Source organism: Thermobia domestica, chromosome 12, assembly GCF_964235325.1.
Source record: "Thermobia domestica chromosome 12, izTheDome1.hap1.1, whole genome shotgun sequence".
Taxonomy (NCBI): domain Eukaryota; kingdom Metazoa; phylum Arthropoda; class Insecta; order Zygentoma; family Lepismatidae; genus Thermobia; species Thermobia domestica.
In genome coordinates, this window is record NC_137465.1 from 76,144,573 (window position 1) to 76,163,347 (window position 18,775).

Below are 18,775 nucleotides of genomic sequence, written 5' to 3' on the forward strand. Positions count from 1 at the left end.
AGGTGAATTGTAGTAAAGGTATCACATGCAGAATTGTATTGTCTAGTTCACTACGTTTCTGCTTTTCGAATATTTTTATTAGTTTTGAAGATATTACAGAAAAACTAAAATTAGCGGTAGTTTAATTTTGTTGAAGTGAAGAACCTTAAAGAAAGTCCTCGTAAAGTGAATCTGCACTCATGAATGCAACTCCTACCATGAGAAACAATGTCTAAGGCATTACGAATTCATTTCGTGAAGAAATAACTACATATAATAAGATAGCACATGATCATTCCAGACACATCATATAGAGGCATATTGTCAATGTGTACGCAATAATCTGAGCATGCGCCAAAGTAATAACATGCCAGAACGTCTTAAAAAATCATTGAAATCAAGAAAATTGAAATAAAATGTTTGCTTTTTTGAAAAAAAAATCACGGAATATTCTCAATCTACACCAATTTTGGGAAGTCGCCTCTGGTACTTAGCCCTAATATTCTTTAATTTTATAGTTATACAAAACAGATTACTGCTAGTCTGCATCAAAAGAATGTCAACTGCTTTCCGTGTCCACATACTCGATTTTAGAGCCACCGCATAGCGATTTTCGTTTGTTTTCTTTGATACAATGTTGGATAGAAATAGAACAAGTTCTAATTTAGAACAGTTGTATCAAATGTTTTAACCAACCCAAAAGTTGCATACAACTTGGTATCATACATGATGAAATTCCACTTTGATTAAATATTTCATACAATATATGATGGAATATTTGTTCGTCTATAACGGGCTTTAAACACGCTCTATACGCTGCTGAAGTCGTCTGCTGTGAATTTTATTGGGAGCAGCCATATTGGTTACAAACAACCTGTTGCTAAGGTCGTTGTTAAGGCAGTTTCAATGGCGTTATATGTGGCAGCTGTGAGTCTTGTGAAAGACGAACTTAAAATTATGAATAAAAGGCTACGAATAGCAGTGAATATATTTACTTTATACGTATAGGAAGGCTATATTTATCAAAATATGAAACCAAATTACTCAACATTTTAATTCCTTCAATCGCCAATAACTTGCTGGACAACAAGTGAGTGAGAATACCAAGCATGTACATGAGCGCCCCTTAATAATAATTTTAATTTGATTTTAATTAAAATTATTGAAAATTGTTATGCTATATACTTCTGTCAATTGTTTGTTTAGCTTCAGTGAAAATGTTTAATATGGAAGAAACTTGATTTTTATGAAATTAGTGATCAAATATTCGGAACAAAAGAGTACAGTGCTTGAATAACCAATGCATCTTAAAGCATACAATTACGAATGCATAATCTCAGAAACTTAGCATCTTCGTGGAAATAATTTCCTAATTTAATCTTCATACTTTTGTTAGCGGGTGTCCATTCTTTGCTTCGCACTGATAAAGTTGAAATGCGTCACCAGATTTAATTAAATAATTTAAAATGTATAACTCTCTAACTATCCTATATAATGTCCTAATGTTATCTGAATTATTTTCTTTGCGTCTACCACAAACAACGTACAAATTTGTAATATGCCAGCATATACATGTATTATAATTCATAAGGAGAACGCGTACCAACTTACGCTGGGTGGTCACTTCACGTAACACTACATCTATGATGATTAAGGGCAGGTTGAAGCTCGAGCGAATGTAAGGATGCATCTGTAGGGAGCAGGCGGATCAGTGAAGTTGGGTATGCATGAAGGAAAGACAGGTACGAAAAGCGTACAATAGCCAGGGTTAGTAATCACTACAAGTGGATTTGCATTTCAATTTCTTAGTAACCATGGTACATTTTTAACGCTGTTTCTATGTTCTCCCTCTACATAAATAATTTTCTTGCACAGAAGTACTTTCGTAGATTAGACAAATTTTATACATAAATTTTCAAATAGTGATCCCGTATTTTTCATGCGTACTTAGTATAGATCGATAGGATGGAGCAATTATATTTTATGTCAAACGGAATGTGACAAATTAACAAGTCCGGCTTAAACTTTACTATATTGCCTGTACTATACTTTTACCAAAATTTATATGCGGTAAGGTACTGTCAGGTTAACTTGCGACAACTTGTGCGTGGTGTATGAGGGTTGGTAGGATGGAAGTTTAGGCGTGCGGTAGATAAAATTCAGCCATTGTTTTACACGAACATACGCAAAATAGGTCCAAGGCAGCTGGCGATGATAGGGTAGGGTTTTGCTTCGGTTAGTAGCATATAGGAGTTGAGTTTTGGGGATGATGGGTGACGTTGTAATTGCCATACGGTTCAAGATGAAAAGTTTAGCTACATGAAAAGCTGGGATATTTTATGGAATGATACCTGCTTCTTCCAGGAGTGCCCTGTTGTGTGAGTTTCGAGGTTGCCGAAGTATTGAACGGAGTCCTTTCACTTGTAATCGAACACACAGTTCGCTGAGACGCCGAGGTAGTGGAGAAAGAGCTGGGCAGCCATATAGAAGCCTTGATTCGAAGCACTGACGAAATATACATAACTGTGATCTGATATCCAATCCCCATCTCTTAGTACTAAGTCCGCTGATTAGGTTAAGAACGGGTTACACTTTGGTGTTAAGTGTATCAAGATGTGCTGTCCAAAGTAGTCGAGAATCCAATGTCACTCCGAGGTAATGGAGATGAGAAACAGGCGAGAGTTGGGCATCTTGGAGTATTAGTGGCGAAGCGATTGTGCGCCTTTTCCGGGTGAAAATGATGTACTGGCTTTATACCAGTTTACACTAAGGCCATGATCTCTGCACCAGTGTTGTAGGCTGTCTATGGCGTGACGAATTTGGTTGGCACCATGGATCACTGTGAATGTGCAAACATATAACAAGAAATCATCGGCGAACTGATTTATTCTGACCAACGCTCGAAGCTGCCTATGAAGCAAGATGGTGAATAGATTAAAAAGAAGCGGGCAAAGTGGAGAACCCTGTGGCAATCCTTGAGACACTATCCTGGGGTCTGTATAGCGGTGACCAATGCGCACTGATACTTGGTGGTGTATGAGCCAATTATGGATGAAGAAGAGGTATCCAGCTGGTATCTTAAGTGAAAATAGCTCTTGGACGAGCACATCTAAGGGTACACTATCGTAGGCTCGTGCGAGGTCAATATGAACTGCCATAAGATATTCCCTCCGTTGGAAAGTACTCCATATGTCGGTGACGAGACTAGTAAGAGCGTCGTATGTGCTTGAGATCGGCGGAACCCGTCAAGGGTTGGGGGAAATATATCGTAATACTCTGCCCACCACATAAGACGTTGTAGGAGAATCTTCTCAAATATTTTAGAGATGCACGGCAATAGTGTGATCGGTCTGTAGCTGCTAGGTTTCCCAGAGGGCATATTAGGTTTTGGAACTGGCACAACAAGGTGGTGTTTCCAGGATTGCGGCACGTGTGAAGTTTGAAGTACACTGTTGTACAGTTGCAGCAGATAGTTGAAACCGCTGGCAGGAAGCAGTTGAAGGTGGCAAAATTTGATACCATCAACACCAGGTGAGGTAGAAGGAGAGCCCTGAAGCACTCGTTGAAGCTCTGTGGCTGTTATTGGAAGTAAAGGAGGATCCTTTTCAGAAGGGACCAAGTAGTGCTGCAGGTTTTGCCGAGCCGGTAATGGAGTGGGCGGAGTGATCATTGCATGAAACGAAGTAAGCCAGTCTTCATTAAGTACCATTGGTGGAGGCCTCTGAATGTACCCTTGCATTCTGGATCGGATATAGTTCCATAAACGTCGAGGTGTGGTGGAGAGAGTTAGAGTACGACAAAACTGTATCCAGTAAGCTTTTTCTTGGAAGCTGGTGTTCGTCGAAATTTGGCATGGGCTTCCTGATATCGAAGATAAGCTTCTCGGGATCGACTCCGTAGGTACTCCAGTTGACAACTCCTGCGATAGTTACAGCAGCGCTGACATTCTATGTCCCACCATGGTGGATTGCTGAGAGGTGAGCGACTAGTGCGAGCTGTAGAAGTAGGCGGCTTTGTAGGTGTGACAGCTTTGCGGGCAGCGAGTACAATGGTGTCCTGAAGATGATTCACTGAACGTTCGTCCACTGTAGTACACTCACGGAAGATATCCTGGAAATGCTGATGAAAGATGGTAGGCTGGGATGGGAAAGGGACTTTAGGAATAGAATGAGGGAGCATCCGTTCTGAGTCGTGGGTGGGACGGGCGACCCGTGATTGGTGAAGGGTCAAAAGAATGGGAAAATGATCGCTTCCATAAGCATAACCATGAACTCGCCAGGTATGCTGGATATACGACTCTGGACTAAGAATGGTGATGTCAGGAGCACTGGGTCTGGCCTAAAGAGAAGGCATCCTAGTAGGAGTACCGTCATTTGCTAGTAAATAGGTACAGTGGCGGAGAGCCGTAAGCAGGTCCGTATCAGCCGTGTTGGTGACTGCATTGCCCCACAGAGGGTTCTTCGTATTAGGATCTCCTGAGATGACAGTGGAATTCGGAAATTGGTGAAACAAGCGGGTCCAATAAACGGTAGGAATAGGATATTCCGGGGATGAATAAACATTGATGAAATTTACATCTCCTAAACGTATACCTTGTAATTGCGTATGGGGAGACGGTGGAGGTGGTATCCCATTGAGGAGAGCATAGGGAAATCCACGTGGAATCCCCAGAGCGATACCGCCATATTGATCCAGTCGGTCTTCCTGTAGTAGGCGATAACCTGGGATGCGTAATCGAAAATGATGAAACGACCAGACCTCTTGGATTAGGAGTATGGTTGGTTGAAAAATAGCACACAGTCGTTGTAAAGCCATTTGTGTCTCCTGTGCTTGATGAATGTTCCACTGTAACATGGTAATTACACTTGTTCCTGCCATCCTAAGATATGTGAGATTGTGGTAAGCGCAGGTTCTAGGTCACTATCGTTAAGAAGATTGGTACTCACTAGTTGTTGAAACAACACAGTTCGAATGGCTTTGTATTAATTTTTGAGGACAGTAGTAGAAGTGTCCTTAATTGTACAATCTGGTATTTTAGGTTCAGAATGAAGTTGGCGTACTACATCTCGTAACGGTTCTCTGCGAGCACGAGTGGAAGAAGCTGGTGAGATAGTTGAAGAGATAGATAAGGGAGAAGTCCCCGAAGAGAATAGACCTTTGCGCCTCTTGGAGGAAGAAGGTTCTTCCAACGGACCAAGTTGGGCGTCAGGATCTGCTGGTATACTGGAAGCAGTCAGGGATCGAGCATGGCGTCTCGGCGATGTAGGTGGTGGGCGCTGTGCACTGTGAATTGTTCCAGTAGAACGAGTAGCTACACTAAATGTGCTATCGGAACGAGGTGAAGCCTGTACCGTTTGAGCGTAGGTGGCTTGCCTTGGATGTAACTTTCGTGCTTCATTGTAAGATAACTTCGATTTAACCATAATTTCTTGTAGTTTTTGTTGATGTTAGCGTTCTGGACAAGCCGGATCATCAGCCACATGGGCAGATTATAGGGTTAGAGCATTGATCAGAGGTATTGCCCTAACCACACTGACGACATCTAGCGGCCGATTTGCAAGTTTTGGCGATGTGCCCGTATCGATAGCATTTGCGGCATATTTTCGCTAACGGTACATAACGTACAACTTTGAAACGGTAAAAATATAGCTTACACTCGATAGGAAGTATTTGGCTGTCAAAAGTAGGACGACTGTAGAGGTGGGAAGACGAGTCAGCTGTACCGGCGGATCAGTAGGTATGTTAGGAGCATCTGACCCTTGCACTACTGTAGTGATCGGATTGCGGACCATACGTTCTATTCGCCGTGCATGTACCACAGGAGTTCCAGCACACTGTATATCAGCGAGTAGATCTTCCATCGAAACGTCAACAGGCACTCCTTTAATAACACCCATGGTAGTAACTGCATAGTGAGGTATATACGCCGTCCAACCTTGTTGTTTGAGAATATCATTGTTAAGCAGAGCATTAGCGTGGGTAGCACTGTCACAGGTTGTCTTTATTGAATTGCGCCCGATGATGTCAAAACTGGTGATTCTTGTCACTTTGGATTTAAAGAGAGCACGTCCTAAAGCTATTGGATGAGTTTTCCCCACAGGCTTGGAATGATCTTTCGCAGTGATGTGCACTACATAAGGAGCCAGATGATGAGATTCGTATGTAACAGAAGGCTGAGCAGCCACAGGAGAAGAGGATGGAGCAGTGGTAATGGTGACTTCCATAGCTGGACTTGGAGGCTGCTGCAATTCTGACATAGGTAAATCGGGTATCAATGGGTCAGACTGAGAGCCAGATGGTGAAATCAATGGCTTTCCACCCGATTGGGCGGCCATGTTGAATAATTGCCCCCAAGGAGGCAAATATATAAGCACTAAACACGACACACAATGAAAATAACACAAACACTAATCACAGCACAAGTAACAGACGGAAAGTCCGTGTGATAGGAGAATTCGAAGATTAGACGAGGACATGTACCGAACGCCACCAGGTCTAACTCGTGAATCTATTCGACAGTCGACGTTTACTTCACCAGCGTGTTTCGGAAAGAAAATTCGTAAGATTTCGATTTAAGCGACATCAGGTGAGAGAAAGTGAAAACAAAACAAATGAACACACAACTGATGAGGTATCTTCTGATCGTGCAGGTTTACTTTAGGTGTACCACTCGAAATAATTGTTGAAAAATTATAATTTATCACTGTTTCCTGAATGATTTGCGTTGACCTACATGAAAAGTATTCTCATAGCATACATAAAATCTCTCCAGGGGACCATCAAAAGCAATTATTGATAAGCTACAATTCTTTTAGGACTTGCGTACAAATACGGGGTCCGGATAAGTATAAAAAATTATAGTGCAAAAAACGCAAACCAAATTTTGCTAGGTGGCCTCTGGAAAGTACGAATGCTATCTAACCGAGTCAGCACAGGGCTAAGCCGGGGCCTTAAGGCCAGTCAGGAGGTGCGAGCGAAGGAAGCAGGCGCGTCAGTTAATGTAGTGAAAACAAGTAGGTTTCGGCAATGATACGAGTTTGAATAGCAGTTGTCATGGTATCGTGGTAGTAACGCTCCATTTGTAAACGTAAACTATAGCTTCTGTAAACTATACAGAAATAAACCGGTCGTGGAAAATAGTATCACCGGTCATCTTTCATATGCACTCACTTAGGTAAATGTTCCGCAGAAGGAGTCCAGAAGTAGGCAAAACATACAAAATTTGCAGGAAAAATGGAAGATGCAAGTACTTAGACCTACCACAACCTACCCAAATCTAACCTAATGAAATTAACTAACCTAATATTAATAGAAGTAAGCTAAATTCTATCACTTTTTGAAAATTAGCTTGAGTCATATACTAATATAATCTAACGTAACATAATAACTAACCTGAACCAGCCTAAACTAAATTAATGTAAATAGAAACTACCTAAATTGTAACATTTCTTAGAAATATTAGCTGGACACTTTCTTCTAAACATTGTCTTCACCTATTTTATCCATCGTTAAAATATTTATAATGATTTTACACTAGTAACCCTACAATTGTAAACATAAAATACTGCTGTATTACTTTGTATATAATTCTGTTGTTTGCAGAAATTTGATCCTTATAAATATGTCTTTTCATGCAAAGTATTAAATTTTATTTGTAAATCTTCTAAAATGTGGTGCGCGAAAAGTACAGCAGCACCCTTCTGACATTTATGTTTTTCTTTTTCATTTTTTAGAGGTATCCAATTTAACAATATAGCGCCTGGTATTAATATAAGTGGAATGTGTAGTATGATTAGCATAGTAATTCTTCAACTTTGTACTTTTATTAAATAGAACTATTTCACAATGTTGATAAACGTCATTCGGTCAGACAGGAAGTCTTCACGTGTATGGCACAAAAAGGGTAGGATTTCCTACAAGATATGTCATAACAGTTTTCCGAAGATAAATCCTAAGATATTTCCTAGGATTGATCTCGTAATGTATAGCACGCCTAAGCTTATGCTTGAAAGATAGTAGTAGAAGAGGGCAATTTGTAACTGAAATGTTGATTGAGAAAAGAATCGTAGAAACCCGAACCGACACTCACGTGATTTAGAGCCATCTGTATATAAATAGCGGGTGTTGGAGGGGAAGTGAGAAAGCCAGGAATGGAAAAGCGAAACATAAATGCTGGGATATTGGAGACCAATCGAAGTGGGAGGGTAAGGGGGAAGTTCAATATTGAGATCTAAGGGTGAAAGACAATAATCATACAAATAAGGCAAAGGAGTCCGAGATCGAGAAAGTAGGGCAAGGAGAGGGGAAAGAGTGGTATAACTGTAATAAATAAAGGGAAGGGAGGAATGATAGGGACGATGATGAGATGATGTATGTAGGTATGATAATAATTGTAGTTTGGGTAGGAAAACAGTGGAGGTACTGGGGAAGCGAGAAAGGCAGAAGGTATCGCTGAGGAATTTAACATATATTGTTAGAGGATGAAATATATACGTTAGTGCTTCCGTAAAGAGAGCTGTGGCGGCAGTAGTGGGAGGGAGGAAGATTGAACGACAAAGGGTGCAATATTGAAGGGATTGGTTGGTTTTAATACGTTTGACAGGTTTCCGGGAAAGGAGGGATATGCCATAGGTAGGCCTAATCATACGGAAGTAAACTTGACGGAATAGGGTAAGAAGGTGACGAATGTCAACACTCCAACGGGGGTTACTGATTATTCGGAGAAGATGAAAATAACGGTCAGTTTTAGCTTGTAAGTATCGGAAGTGAGGAGTCCAACGCAAAGAGGAATCCAAATACATGCCCAAATATTTAACAGATGTGACCTGAGGTATTGAAACTCCACGGATGACTAATTGGAGAGGGGAAGTAGAACGTTTCCGGGTAATCTCCACAAGGTGTGTTTTAGTCCAGTTAACTGAAAAATTATATTTATAGCACCAAAGAGCGAAGGATGTGAGTGCCATAGTAAGAAGGTTTGAGGCTACAGAAGGAGAAGAGATTGGAGTATACACGACAATATCATCTGCAAAGCACAAAACACGAACAGTAGTACCAAGATGACGGATTTGACGAGCGATATATAAATTGAATAAAAGGGGGGCTAAAACAGAACCTTGAGGAAGGCCTTGGGAAGTAAGTCTGGAGGAAGCATACTGGTGACCAATGCGGATGTAAGCAGTACGATTAATGAGTAAATTATGTATGACACGAATAAATTTAGGAGGAAGACCTAGTTGCCAGAGTTCGTCTAAAAGATAATAAAAAGAAACAGTATCATAGGCTCGTTCAAGATCTAAAAACACTGAGAACAGAGATTTACGTTCAGTGAAGGCCAACTAGATATCAGAAGCCAAAGTAGTGAGATAGTCATAAGTACATCGCCCCACACCAAGGTATATAAAATAACGCCCCACACGAAATCCAAACTGATACTTCCTCTTTTTCCTTCTTCTTCTATTCAAGGTATAAGAACGTAATATATAAGTGATTTTAAAAAAAATTCATCCGAGGCAGCCGTACTACTCATGGTCTCTATTGTCCTATAGATTTTAGTGTATATATCAGGGGTGGATCCAGGGGGGGGCGATCGACCCCCCCCCAGAAGAGGAAATTTTCTTATTTTATATATATAAATAAAACCCATCCCAACGTTTGGAGCCCTTAAAAGTAGCAGTATGACAACCCACCGCCCCCCCCCCCAGAAGTCGGTCCTGGATCCGCCCCTTGTATATACATATAAGGTGAAGATTTGCTGAAAGCATTACATAGTTTCTATCCGCCTTATGCAGAGTCGTTTTGACGTATGGTTAGCATCATACTAAAGGTCTGCCTTCTGCAGGAAACAAATGTTAATGGAACTCTTTAGTATGGTACTAATCACGCGTCAGAAAGTTGCTGCTTAAGGCCCTATATGTAGTGTCCTCGCGCCACAAGAGAACCTCTGACGTAGTTGTATCACACGTGTCCACGCTGTTGATTTCCCAGGCGCGGTGGCGGCCGTTTGATTCGGACACAAGGCAACCGTGGGGTCTTATGCAGAGGCATTCGGACACGTGATTAGAGCAATACTAAAGAGTTCGACTAACATGTTTCCTACAGTAGTCAGGCCATTAGTATGACTCTAATCATATGTCAAAACTACTCTGCATAGGCGGCGTGTGACGAACACGCTGTACTCAGAACTAGACTCGGGGTTACCACGTTATGAGCAATTGTTGAGATTTGAAAAAAGAAAATATTTGTAGCAAATAAGTAACAAAGAACCATTGAATACATTTTGGCGAGATTTTCACTGGTGCATAGCCCAAAAATGAACTTGAAAAATGGCTACTTTTCGAGTATATTTGAAAAACTCCTTTGGTTATTTTTATATTTATATTACAATTTGCTAAAAGCAAAACGTGTATTTTAGATAAAATCTACATGGAAATATTTATGTGTAACACATGTTCATTTCTGATCTTTTAAAAAAATCTGCGGGAGAGGGAATACCACCGTCTGGGACATCTGCGAACCAACCCCTGCTGAAAGAAACACTACTTTTTATTTCAATTCTAAATTCACATGGGATAAAAAAGGGAGGCATGGTTGCTCAGTGATAGACTGCTTAGTTCTGGATCGTAGGTTCCCTGGTTCTATCCCCGGGCAAATAAGTTTGTTGTGGACAACATCGTGTATATAGGTGAACCCTCGTTTCCTCCCACATTCTCATTCAACCAATTCTTCCATTATCACTCACTTGCTCTATCATTGATCATGTGCTACACTGTTATATGTAGTATTTCTTCACAAATTAATTCGTAATGCCTTAAAAATTGTTTCTCATTGTAGAAGTTGCATTCATGAGTGCAGATTCACTTTACGAGGACTTTCTTTAAGGGTCTTCACTTCAGCGAAATTAAACTACCGCTAATTTTAGTTTTTCTTTAAGGGTCTTCAGTAGTAGAAAATGGATCGATCTGGCTCATACTAGGCCAACATCGCTCAACTCAGGAGCCCCTGGGAAATTGTGCACCTTACACCGTGAACCCACGGTCTTTTACGACCTCCATTTTAGGGGTGAATTTGTTCCCTTTTATGAGCTCATTTTAGGGGGTGTACTCGTTCTCTTTTATGAACATATTTTTAGGGGTGAACTCGTTCTCTTTTATGAGCTTATTTTCCAATCCATATGTTAATTACGAATACATAGAAGAGCAGATAACACATAAGAGTACGTAACACACAGCAAAGCAGATAACACATAAGAGTACGTAACATAACAAGGGTGTACTCGTTCTCTTTTATGAGCATATTTTTCAACCCCTATTTTAACATAGGAGATAACACATAAGATTACGAACACATAGCAAAGCAGATAACACACAAGACTACGTAACACACAGCAGAGCAGATAACACATAAGAGTACGTAACATAACAAGGGTGTACTCGTTCTCTTTTATGAGCATATTTTTCAACCCCTATTTTAACATAGCAGATAACACATAAGATTACGAACACACAGCAGAGCAGATTAACACATAGCAGAGACTACGTAATATAACAAGGGTGTACTCGTTCTCTATTATGAGCATATTTTTCAACCCCTATTCGAACATAGGAGATAACACATAAGATTACGAAAACATAGCAAAGCAGATAACACACACAGCAGAGACTACGTAACATAGCAAGGCTGGACTCGTTTCCTTTTATGAGCATATTTTTCAACCCTTATTGGAACATAGCAGATAATAGGGGTGATCTCGTTTCCTTTTATGAGCACTTTTTTCAACCCTTATTTTAACATAGTAGATAACACATAAGACTACGTAACATAGCAGGGGTGTACTCGCTCTCTTTTATGAGCACTTTTTAGGGGGTGTACTCGTTCTCTTTTATGAGCACTTTTTCAACCTCTATTTTAACATAACAGAAATGGCATAAGAATACGTAACATAGCAGAGCTAATAGAAGACTATGGCTTATTTTCAACCCTTATAAGACTATGTAACATAGCAGGGGTGTACTCATTACAACCCTTATTTTAACATAACAGAAATAGCAGACAATGAGCAAAGATTACAATCGAACACCCACGGTCTATAGATAGTCATTTTAGAGGGTGTATTCATTCATTCTCTTTGATGACCATTTTTTCCACCCCTAATTGAAATTACATAGCAGAGCAGATAATACATAAGATTCGTTTCCTTTTATGAGCACTTTTAGGGGTGTATTCGTTCTCTTTTATGGTTACTTTTTCAACCCCTATTTGAACATTTTAACAAAGCAGAAATTTATGAACACATTCTCCACCCCTATTTTAACGTAGCACTGATTTCGTTCCCAACCCCTAATTTAACATAACAGAAATGACATAGGCATGTCCCCAAACTACTGACCATCGTGAACAAAGGTCAAACTCAAAAACGAAACAACATATCGAGGTGCTGTTTCCACATTTAGTAATTGGTCATCAACTACTGACCAACGAGGTCAAAGGTCAAAATACTTGAAACCTAATAACTCGAAAACGGAGCCAAATATTGAGGTGGTGTTTCCACATTTAGTAATTGGTCATCAGATACTACATGTCTCAAAATTAGTGACCATCGAGGTCAAAGGTCAAAATACTTAAAACCTAATAACTCGAAAACCGAGCCACATATTGAGATGGTGTTTCCACATTTAGTAATTGGTCATTAACCACTGTAAGTTCCAAAAATAATGACCATCGAGGTCAAAGGTTAAAATACTTAAAACCTAATAACTCGGAAACGGAGCCACATACTGCGGTGCTGTTTCCACATTTAACAAGAGGTCATCAGATACTACATGTCTCAAAATTAGTGACCATCGAGGTCAAAGGTCAAAATACTTAAAACCTAATAACTCGAAAACCGAGCCACATATTGAGATGGTGTTTCCACATTTTGTAATTGGTCATCAACTACTACAAGTTTCAAAAATAATGGTCATCGAGGTCAAAGGTCAAAATACTTAAAACCTAATAACTCGGAAACGAAGCAACGTATTGAGGTGCTGTTTCCACATTTAACAAGAGGTCATCAGATACTACATGTCTCAAAATTAGTGACCATCGAGGTCAAAGGTCAAAATACTTAAAACCTAATAACTCGAAAACCGAGCCACATATTGAGATGGTGTTTCCACATTTTGTAATTGGTCATCAACTACTACAAGTTTCAAAAATAATGGTCATCGAGGTCAAAGGTCAAAATACTTAAAACCTAATAACTCGGAAACGAAGCAACGTATTGAGGTGCTGTTTCCAAATCTAGTAATAGGTTATCAACTAGTACATGTTAAAAAAAGAACTGACCATTGAGGTCAAAGGTCAATCTCTTAAACGGAGCAACGTATTGAGGTGCTGTTTCCAAATCTAGTAATAGGTCATCAACTACTACAAGTTTCAAAAATAATGGTCATCGAGGTCAAAGGTCAATCTCGTAAATGAAACCACATATTGAGATAACGTTTCCTCATTTAGTAAATTTGTGTGATCTATTCAATTTTGTACAAAGCAGAAAAAAAGTGAAGAAGGAATAAATTTGAGTGGCTCATTTACTTTTGTATTAATGAGAAAGAAATTAAAGGAACACAATTTTAACTAGCGCAGAATTTCTGTACCTTTTTGGGCTATTCAAATGGATTAACAAGAAAGAATGCAAAGATATGCCATATTAACTAGGTGAGAATTATAGTCATCTTGTATTATTTAAGCAAAACGAAAGGCTAAATTTGAGAAAGCGAACATGGACCATTTTACTCAAATTTGGATGGAGTATTTATCTTTGTATGAACCTGAAAAAAATGAAGAAGGTTCAAAATTTTCTACAATTTTTACTACCCAAATAAACGAAATTTTATTTTTGTACCAATCACAAGAAAATCAAAGAAAGGTCATTTTAACTAGCTCACCATTTTATACCGTTTTGTGCTATTCAAATAATAGAGGGAACAAATTTCAGTGGTCTATTTTATTTTTGTACCAATCAGAAGAAAAGCAAAGATATGCCATTTTAACTATTTAAACAAACGAAAGGATACATTTGAATGATCTATTCAATTTTGTACCAACGAGAGATGCCATTTTTATCTAGCTCAGAATTTTATATCATTTTGTACTAATCAAATAAACAAAAAACGAAGAAGGATCATTTTAACTAACTCAGACTTTTATACCATTTTGTACTACTCCAATAAACGAAGGAATACCAACCATGAAAAAGAAGTGAAGATTAGGTGGATTATTTTCTTTTGTACCAACTAGAAAAGAGAAGAAGAGCTACTATAACTAGCTCAGAATTTATGTAACTTTTGAACTACTGAAATGTTCTATTTTTGTATCAACCAGAAAAAAGCGAAAAAGGACCATTTTAACAAGCTCAGAAATTATATACATTTTGTACTAATCAAATGTACAAGAATAAATTTAAGTGACCTATTCAATTTTGTACCAATGAGAAAATGTCATTTTAACTGGCTCAGAATTTTACTACTCAAATAAGCAATGGAGTATTTAGTTTTATACAACCGAGAAAAACAAAGAAATTGTACGATTTTGGAGTATTCAAATAAACAAAGGACTTACTATTTGTGTCAACTCTAAAACGGGCCATTTTGTATTATTTCAACAAACAAAAGGAAAAAGCAAAAAGGACCATTTTAAATTAGTCTAATAAACGAAGGCATAAATATGAGTGAGACTAGAGAAAAAAACGAATAATTCCCATTTTAACTAGTTCAATATTTCTGTACAATTCTGTACTACCCAAATAAACGAAAGAAGGGCCATTTTATACTTTTTTGTACCATTAAAAAACTGAGGATAACTTGAGTAGTCTAAGTTTTTGTACTCATTCGAACAAAAGTAAAGATGATACATTTTAACTAGCTCAGCTTTTTCATACCTAATGTTCTAACCATTTATAACAGGCTTAGATTTTTATACCTTTTTGTAATGTAATAACCACAAAAAGCGAAGAAAGACCATTTGAGTGGCCTATTGAATTTTGTACCAACGAGAAATCTCATTTCCAGGCCATGTTTTACTATTTAAAACAAACGAAGGGATAAATTTGAGAAAGCGAACATGGACTCAGAATTTTATATCATTTTGTAATACTTAAATTTGGATGGATTATTTAGTTTTGTACCAAGCAGAAAAAGGAAACAAAGGTATAAATTTGTACTGACCAGAAAAGTGAAGACATTTTTTAAAAAATAATAAATTTATTGGGGTGTCCTATTTCCTTTTGTACCAACGAGACCATTTTTAACTGGCTTAGAATTTTATACCTTTTTGTAATATTTGTACCAAACAGAAAAAGGCGAAAAAATACCATTTTTAACTAACTCAGAATTTCTAGACCATGTTGTACTATTTAAACAAACGAAGAGATTGGCCTATTTAGTTTTGTAGCAAGAAGAAAAAACTGAAAGAACTAACATTTTGTACTAATCAAATAAATGAAGGAATAAATTTGGGTAGAATATTTAGTTTTGTACCAAGCAAAATAAGAATATAATTTGGATGGACTATTTTCTTATGTACCAATAAAAAATGGAGCAAATTTGAGTGGCATACATACTTTTGTATTAATGAGAAAGAAATCAAAACAACGCCATTTTTAACTAGCTCAGAATTTCTGTACCTTTTTGAGCTATTCAAATAAACGCAAAAAATTAATTTGTATGTTCTACAGAAGAAAACGGAGAAGGGTCATTTTATTTAATTTTGTAGTACTCAAAATATACAAAGGTATAAATTTATGTGACCCATTCAGTTTTGTACTAAGCAGAAAATTTGCTGGCTTTTTTAGAAAGACCATTTTATCTTCTGTATTACTCCGGCTACTTTTTGTGCTCTACAAATAAACGGAGGAAAAGCAAAGGAACAAATTTGAAGGAGGCTCATTTTAACTAATCCTACCATATACGATTTGTTATAGCGACTATTAAACAAATATCTATCCTTCAAATAATTGTCTACCACATCGTTATAGTGGGCATTGTGCTCAACAAAACATGGCTGTATACCATTATTCAACCGAAAATATCTAACTGTAGACCTAGAATAAGCGGTTCGACCATTACGTTGTACCACAGGGAAATGAAAAACTTCGGCCATTGTAAAATAATACCAAACATATACTCTAAAATTCAAAACAGTAATGCACACAACCAAGTATGTGTTAAAGTTTTTAGTCGTTAATACAAAAGTAAAGAAGCCTGGGTACAAAACTAAATATTCTATACCTTCATTTATTTGAATGTTTTTTTCTCGGTGGTACTAAATAGTTCAAAATACTCAGTTTGTTACAATGGTACAAAACTAAATTCCTTCACTTTTCCCAGCTGGTACAAAAGAAAATATTCCATTCAAATTTTATTAATTCTTCACTCCTTTTTTTACCGGTACAAAACTAAATTCCTTCGTTTATTTGAGTAGTGCTTTTCCCTACATTTGTTTAAACAGCACACGATAATATAATAATAAAAAGTTTATTAAAATGGCATATATTGTTCGTACATATGCCACTCAAATTCATTTATTCTTCCTTTTGACCTCTAAAATAATAATAACAATGATTTAAAAATTTAATTATCCGTTTTTTTACACACTCTCTCTTTATCTCTACTTAATAAAAAACTATCGTATCTACTAATACTGTATTTACCCACATGGAACTGTCTCAAAATTATCTATTCGTTTTCTTTTACTAGATGTAACCTGATAAATTCTAAGATAATTTCCAAGTAAAGTTGCCGGATAAAACAGAAGATCGAGAGAACCGAATTTCTATACAGCAGAAGCGTTATTTAAAGCAGAAAATACAAATATTAATCTTGCTGCTCTTGGTCTAAAATGCTAGATATGCATGCCGAAATTTGTTTTCTAATTTCTGGAGTGGGGCTAAGAAGCTTCTTTGTTGTATAAAAGGCATACTCAAATATGGATTTTGTTTTCTAAAGCATAACGGGTTTACTGAATCGACGCCCTACTGGCGGGTTAGAATAATGCTTGGTCCTCTTAAGTCTGCTCCAAATAAACATACGGAGAGAGTAGTATTTTTGCCATAGTGGTGTTTAATCCGTATGTATTCGAAAATGAAAGTCGCAATAATGCCATATTGTTTTATTTTTTAATCTATGTACTAATTGATCTACTCAAAGCAGGATTAGTTAAAATGAGCCTCCTTCAAATTTATTCCTTTGCTTTTCCTCCGTTTATTTGTAGAGCACAAAAAGTAGCCGGAGTAATACAGAAGATAAAAATGTCTTTCTAAAAAAGCCAGCAAATTTACTGCTTAGTACAAAACTGAATGGGTCACATAAATTTATACCTTTGTATATTTTGAGTACTACAAAATTAAATAATATGACCCTTCTCCGTTTTCTTCTGTAGAACATACAAATTAATTTTTTGCGTTTATTTGAATAGCCCAAAAAGGTACACAAATTCTGAGCTAGTTAAAAATGGCGTTGTTTTGATTTCTTTCTCATTAATACAAAAGTATGTATGCCACTCAAATTTGCTCCATTTTTTATTGGTACATAAGAAAATAGTCCATCCAAATTTTATTCTTATTTTGCTTGGTACAAAACTAAATATTCTACCCAAATTTATTCATTCATTTATTTGATTAGTACAAAATGTTAGTTCTTTCATTTTTTTCTTCTTGCTACAAAACTGAATAGGTCAATCTCTTCGTTTGTTTAAATAGTACAACATGGTCTAGAAATTCTGAGTTAGTTAAAAATGGTATTTTTTCGCCTTTTTCTGTTTGGTACAAATATTACAAAAAGGTATAAAATTCTAAGCCAGTTAAAAATGGTCTCGTTGGTACAAAAGGAAATAGGACACCCCAATAAATTTATTATTTTTTAAAAAAGTCTTCACTTTTCTGGTCAGTACAAATTTATACCTTTGTTTCCATTTTCTGCTTGGTACAAAACTAAATAATCCATCCAAATTTAAGTATTACAAAATGATATAAAATTCTGAGTCCATGTTCGCTTTCTCAAATTTATCCCTTCGTTTGTTTTAAATAGTAAAACATGGCCTGGAAATGAGATTTCTCGTTGGTACAAAATTCAATAGGCCACTCAAATGGTCTTTCTTCGCTTTTTGTGGTTATTACATTACAAAAAGGTATAAAAATCTAAGCCTGTTATAAATGGTTAGAACATAAGGTATGAAAAAGCTGAGCTAGTTAAAATGTATCATCTTTACTTTTGTTCGAATGAGTACAAAAACTTAGACTACTCAAGTTATCCTCAGTTTTTTAATGGTACAAAAAGTATAAAATGGCCCTTCTTTCGTTTATTTGGGTAGTACAAAATTGTACAGAAATATTGAACTAGTTAAAATGGGAATTATTCGTTTTTTTCTCTAGTCTCACTCATATTTATGCCTTCGTTTATTAGACTAGTTTAAAATGGTCCTTTTTGCTTTTTCCTTTTGTTTGTTGAAATAATACAAAATGGCCCGTTTTAGAGTTGACACAAATAATAAGTCCTTTGTTTATTTGAATACTCCAAAATCGTACAATTTCTTTGTTTTTCTCGGTTGTATAAAACTAAATACTCCATTGCTTATTTGAGTAGTAAAATTCTGAGCCAGTTAAAATGACATTTTCTCATTGGTACAAAATTGAATAGGTCACTTAAATTTATTCTTTCGTATATTTGATTAGTACAAAATGTATATAATTTCTGAGCTTGTTAAAATGGTCTTTTTTCGCTTTTTTCTGATTGATACAAAAATAGAACATTTCAGTAGT